We start from the raw sequence: 6,492 nt of genomic DNA, 5'->3' as shown, positions 1-6,492 counted from the left end.
GAAAGCCTTGGATTTTATATACTTAGTTAGTTATGCTATGGATATTGTCCTTTCTATATTTGAATAACAATATATTTCCTTTTTCCATTTTTGTTGTATTGGAGCTAGATTTCCAATGCAAAGTACAACTTTTTCATATACATTTGATGAAAAGATTTTAGGTCTAATCCAGCTCATTTAATATTATAAAACCCCAAACTCTGACAACCAATGTTCAATGTCAAACCAAGTCTTCTGGAGTTTAAGACATTCGCAGAGAGCATGCATAAATAAATCTGTAATTTGACATTTTAAACAATTCCCCGATATACAACTGTCATATAGGCGAACATTTTAGAGAGCATCCAGAGACAATAGAGAGAGAAAACAGAAACAGAGATAGAACTAGATAAATAGAAAGACTGATTTTTTCCTTGATTGGGGGACCAGTTCTGAGAAACCAAAAATATTGTTCATGAAATGTTTTCATTGTGATATGAATTTTAAGATTTCACTGGAGGATTCAGATGCGGACACAAGTTAGATGTCAAAAGCCCGAGCAGGTTTATTTCCGACAGAGCATGAAAGGAAACGAATGGTTTGGGGAAAAGCGGAGGCTTCCAGATTGAGCGGGTCTTGGCTATGGCGTCCTTCTGTTCAGTTCAGGGCGGACTGGCAGGCAGGCCGGCAACGTCTCAGGTGGTTACTGAGGTGGACAAAAAAACCAGGACGTTAGGCAAACACTCACAAAAACACTCGATAATGTTGAGACACAAAGAATTGGCCGGAGTAATTGTACCACGGGAGGTAAACTGAAAAGAGTGGAAGCTGAACCGGAGTATTTGACTGCACAGGTTGATTACTAAATGAGCCGCAGGTGTGAGACGCTGCAGGCGGTGAAGAGCCAGGTTCGGACACGCCCACACACACACACACACACACACACACACACACACACACACACACACACACACACACACATACAGGACATGACAAACAAGACTGACAGAGACAGCAGGGGAGGGAAAAACAGGGAGAACACTAGGAAGTAGGAGGAGGCAAGGCCTAATCATAACAATGAATACATGTCTGTGAGATAAAATTTTCGTTTTTTTATTTTTGTCTTTATGGTCATGTAACTATTTACAGTCATGTGACATCACTGCAGCATACAGATTCTGATAGCCTAAGTTGTCCTGAAAAAAATAACATGTATGTAACTTCATTGTGTATTACAGGGTTGAGGTTGTACAACCAGGTGAACCTAGAAAAGGTAAAATGGATTAGACTTCAAGGTGTAAGAGGGGCAATATGTAAGTTTTCAGCAGCCACTAGCGCTGCGGTTTTAGGATTGCAACCCGGCGTTTGCTGTGCTCATATGCGTGCTTGAAGAATAGGCTTGAACTCACAAGTGAGCATACTCAGAAATGCAACCACTTTCATACAGAGATCGCACAATAAATGCGGAAACATGCCAGCTGTGGCTTTTCCCCAGACATGTTTAGGCTCTATTACGTCAACGTTCCCAGCTCATACAGCGCAGCCAGCCAGCTTAAACTCAGGTAAACTGCCACTGCAACATTACAGTAATATTTTTATCAGCTTGAGTCTGAACTAATCCATGCTCATTACATGATAACGTTACATTTACTGCATTTAGCCGACATGATACATTGGCGTTAGCTCGTCTGTCTTCTTTTCAGTCGCTATCTTTACTGTATCTGTATGTACAGGTATCTTTCACCGGTGGCTCAGCGATGTGAGCACAGCTGAAGGTATAGGATGACAATGAAACAATTAGTGAGCTAGACTGAATATTATAAATGTGACTGTTGCTAGACTTTATAACAGTTAGACCGCAGTAAGTAACATTACTAGTGATGTCTTCCTCTGTGTTGTTGTCCTGCACCATTTTGTTGCAATGTTGTATATTATGTGGGTCACGTTAGTTACAGCAACTGAGAGTTGGAGAAGCTGTTTACCTGGGTATTGGTAAAATGACAAATCTAAATTGAACCTTAAAAAGCAAACAGCAGCAAGTCCAAGCTAATGTAGCGTTAGCTGGCTGCCCTGCCTTGACTAGCCATTACTAGGCTTGTATGAACAAATTGCTCCACATTTGCTTTTAACCATTACATCCTTTCTTGCAGGCTAAGTCAACACTTTGACATAATACCGGTGTTACACAGGATCGCAATACAGGTCGCGTTAGCTGGTGAAGTAATGTGGAAAGCCATACAACTTTGCACCGGATAATGTTAGCAACTACTCAGCGTTAGCCAGTGAGCTAATTGATGTGACTCTCTCCGTGACTCCAGCCTTTCTGATGTTGACTGTTTTCACCTGACATCCCCTGAATCTCGTTTGTCTAATGGGCTTCAGCATGTTAAACTTTATTTAGTTATTTAGTTTTAATCCTTATGTGGAGTTTATATTGGAGTCTGTGTTGTGCAGGGAGCCGGTTGTTTTATGGTGCTAGCATGTTGTTAGCTGTGGTGTTGTTGCTGTAGTTGGAGAGAGGCTCTGGATCACACACAGTGCTAGATCCCGACCCGATACCTTCACATTAGAAGAAGAATAGTGGTTGTTGCAAGCATCAGAGAAAACAGGTGTGTGAGGTTACAGCCTATTGACAAAAATACAGTAAAAATTTCATTTATTAATAAGTGATTTCATTGAAAAAATACATTTCACCCCTTTAATAGGCAGGCTACACTTACCCTACAACAACTTGTAATGTAATTCTAATAAAGAAGAGAATAGTCAAAGTACCCTTTCTAGGCACTTAAAAATTGCATTATAAGTCTATACTAGCAACTTTGATATTTGCTAAGTTGTTAAAACCAACCTGGTTAAAACATAGGCACATGTTGGACCCCACAATGAAGCACACGTACATAGTGTTTGCCTTTTGTCTATGTCCATTTTGACTCTAATGAAGACACAGTAGTGTTCAATTAGTGTGCTCCAGTCACTTTTGTTTCCTTGGAAGTTTGTTGTCTTCAAACTGAGAAGCACCTGATTCAGCTGCATCCTGCTGGAAGGTGCGCAAAGAACCCTGTTTCTTATGCATATAACTCTTCGACAAATAGTGAAGAAGAGAGGGATTAGATTTAATGCAAGTGACATGACATTAATAACAGTAAAACTCTCAATATGACCTGCTGGCATCAGTGTTTGGGTGGGCATCCACAGGATTAAGAAAATACACTATCGAAACTCGTACAATAAACGCATAAGTTATTAGGATGATATTTTTCCTCTGTGTGAGAGTTTTTACACATATATGAAGTGAGTGAGAGAAAATACTCTTGGTACAGTTAACAACCTTTTAATGAAATGCATTTTTGGGGACAATTGAAGTGAGATGTGTGATCATTACTGAAGGATCATTACTGCCTCCATCTTAACCCCTTTATCTATAAGTGTTGAAGTGGTTCACACTTATCTTTCACTACTTGTTACCTCCCTGCAAAGGCCTCCCAGAGAAAAGGATGATTGCATTGCATGGAACAGAGGATATTTCAGCTATATGATCAAATCAAATTTAAGCTTTGCCACTTGTCAAATAATCAGTTTGCTGCTGGCAATGATTGTTCAGCTACTCCCTCTGTGTCTATTGTCAATCTATGTCAACCTTTTCCTGACTATTTCTCTCCTCCTTTTCCTCCCTTTGTCACCGTGTCGTTTTACTAGCAGCTGTTTTTATCCAGAGGAATAAGGAAAGAAACTGTTGTGGTGGACATCAAAGAAAAAGACAGCCATTTGCTGTTGGATATAGTGTTTTGTTAGTGTAGCACACTAAGAAAGTAGAGTAATAGAGGGTGAGGTGAATAAGGAATACCAGACTGAGTGAGAGAATAGTGAATAATAGTATCGTTGAAAATCTGACTGAAGCAACCTTAATATTTAGAGTTTTTAATTCCATTTTCCCCCCTGGTACTTTTGCCTTTTTTATTGTGGAAAACAAAGTGTCAGGAACAACAGGTTTGAATCCAATAAGCATTTATTCCAAACTAAAATGAAGAAAAAAGTATTTTTTCTCCCCAGTTTCTCCAGTTTTCTCTGCAAGTTCCTTCCTATTGCTGGCATATTTGATATTCTTCTAGTAACAATGTATGAAATAACTATGTGTAAACAATGTGAAATGGCTCACTCGTCCTGATAAACCTACACACGATCATCACCTAAATCTGCTGCTGCCTTTCTCTTTATAGAGCTTTATTGCGAGTTTCACTTCATGTTGTCTGGCCTGCAACTTTACTGTTTTGTTTCACTCTCACCACTCTCTTTGGGGGGCTTTTAGTAGCTTAGTCTGTGGGGACTTGGCTTGGGAACCAGAGGGTGGCCAGTTGAAGTCCAGCATGGACCAGTCATACAGAGTGTGGACTGGTAGCTGCCGAAGGTACTCTTAAGCAAGGCCCTGAACCCCTAAAGCACCCCCCTTCCTCTGAAATTTCTCTGTACTTTAGTGTGTGTGTGTGTGTGTGTGTGTGTGTGTGTGTAATAATAATCTCTAAAGGGATTAATAAAGTCTCCTTCTCATAGTGTCATTTATAACCTAAAAAGCTCTATAAACCCACTGTACACAAAGTGCTTAGAACAGAACAGCCCATGTTTGTGTCAATTTTGCGTTCACAATTTGTTTCTGTTGCTCTTAAATAGCCAACAAAACAGTTCACAGGCCTAACAGTTAATACAGGTTGAAGGCAGTCTTCACATTTTCTTTTCCATTCTCTTTCTCACTCTTGTTTCTTCCATTGCCTTCGACCAAAGTCTGCAGATGCACTTTTGTGTGAGCCATAAGTTCATTCTTGAAGCTGGTGATGAGCTATTCATTTTTCCCGATCACCTCTTTCCACATCTGTGCCAGCTCTCAGTTCAGCAACTATTCTCTCCTCTCACTACAGCTCCATCAGCTGTCCAATGTGCCTTGATTTCTCTCCAGCTGTTCTGTTCAGGAAGGCACCTCTGATTCTTTCAATCACCTCCTTCCTCGCAGCTTCAATCTTGTTGTTTTAGTCCTTCCTGAAAGCTCAAACCCCTTCTTTCTTCATCTGAATACAGAAACTCTCCAGAGGAGACTTTGCTTATTTTTCCTTACCTCTTGTTAAACTCCTCTTCATTGTTCTTACACTTCTTGTCAACCTCTTCTTGTTTAGATTCAATATTCAGTTGTCCTTAAAAGTTCCATGGACAAAAGTCCTCGCTTTGAGAATAAGTTTCACAAATATTAACTGAAAACAATTCCAGTATCTCAGACACAAAAACCTCTCTATGTACCAAGCACAGTGACAAACAAATGCAGAGCAGCTGTGCTGGCAGGTGGCAGGTGACACAGTCAATCACATAATGAGGAGAGGCGAGAAGCTCTCTGGAACCTGCGAGCCTGTTGAATAAACACTGTACACACAAGGAAGACACGGCAGAGGGAGAGCCAGAGGCAGAAGTGAAGTGAGAAGGCAGATGGTGCAAGCATCATCATGACATTAATGCAGTGATTCAATATCCCAGAGGGAGGTTTTGGTTGCCTGAGTAAGCAGCGTAGGTAGCAGTTCTTTCTGGACTTCCCTTCCTTTTGACACGGTGAGGCTATTTTTGAAGGGTAGTTGACAGGCCATCACCTGCTCAGCAAACTGGGCAATGAATTGGCTGTTGTCCTTGAAAGTGAGGGGGGGAAGTGGTACAAAGCCAGACTGTAATACATATGCAAGAAGGGTTTTGGTTATTAACCAGCAGAATGTGATATGATGCAGATCATTTGCTCCACCTGTATATTGTTGGACTGTAACCAGAAGAATACGATCATCTCATTACTTGTAACAAAAAGGAGCGGAGTGGAGACCAAACTTTCTACAATCATCCAGTTCTCTGGAATTTCCAGAACTTCAGGCTTTGTTCTAAACTCGAGTTATTGTTTATTGATTTTGTTGGCCACTTGGGGTAATTGTCCAAAATCTAGTTACAGTCAGAAAGGCAGAAAATCCAACATTGTGGGAAACACAAGGACCAGGGCTGAAATGCTTGGGGCTGAATGAAGAAGAAAACACATCTCAGTGGAGTTCACCTCTGCTCAACATACCAAAAATTATGATTTCCTTGATTTGGGCTGACACAAAATGCTGCTGCAAGACAATGGACATTTTAGCCTTTTACCCTGTTGACAGAATGAAATAAGGTAATTTCACCTACACTAAGTAAATTTCTCAGAATGCTTTGATTTGGAAGCAAGTGTGAAATTGAATGGACTGGTAAATTCCCCATGTGAACTGCGTGATCACCAATTTTCTTAATCATTAATAGCTTTGTAAAAAACAATTTCACACCAGGAAATTAATTCTGTTTGGCAATTTCTTGAGGTTACCACCCTGGCACAATGAATTTATATTTATTGTTAACAGTGAATAAAGAAGGCATGTTAAAAGCGAGAGTTAGGGTCCGATCTGGGTGAAATGGTATTACAGTTTGTTACAAAAGCCCTGCTACAAGACAGATACTTTTCCTCTGTTGCTT

The 6,492-nt window shown here is 40.3% G+C and overlaps 1 long non-coding RNA gene across 1 annotated transcript; it reads right to left on the bottom strand.

Annotated features, from left to right (window-relative positions):
* Positions 1 to 519: 519 nt before the first annotated feature.
* Positions 520 to 891, bottom strand: LOC119883330. The gene is made up of 2 exons (XR_005440621.1): positions 779 to 891; positions 520 to 685 (listed from the first exon to the last, which is right to left on the bottom strand). It is a non-coding gene; the product is annotated as an uncharacterized LOC119883330 (long non-coding RNA).
* Between the last annotated feature and the right edge of the window lie 5,601 nt (positions 892 to 6,492).

This window comes from Micropterus salmoides, unplaced genomic scaffold, assembly GCF_014851395.1.
Source record: "Micropterus salmoides isolate LMB-PRFRI ecotype aquatic unplaced genomic scaffold, ASM1485139v1 Ms_hic_scaffold_3, whole genome shotgun sequence".
NCBI lineage: Eukaryota > Metazoa > Chordata > Actinopteri > Centrarchiformes > Centrarchidae > Micropterus > Micropterus salmoides.
The sequence above is the reverse complement of the archived record's forward strand: the minus strand, read 5'-3'. Positions and strand labels throughout refer to the sequence as shown.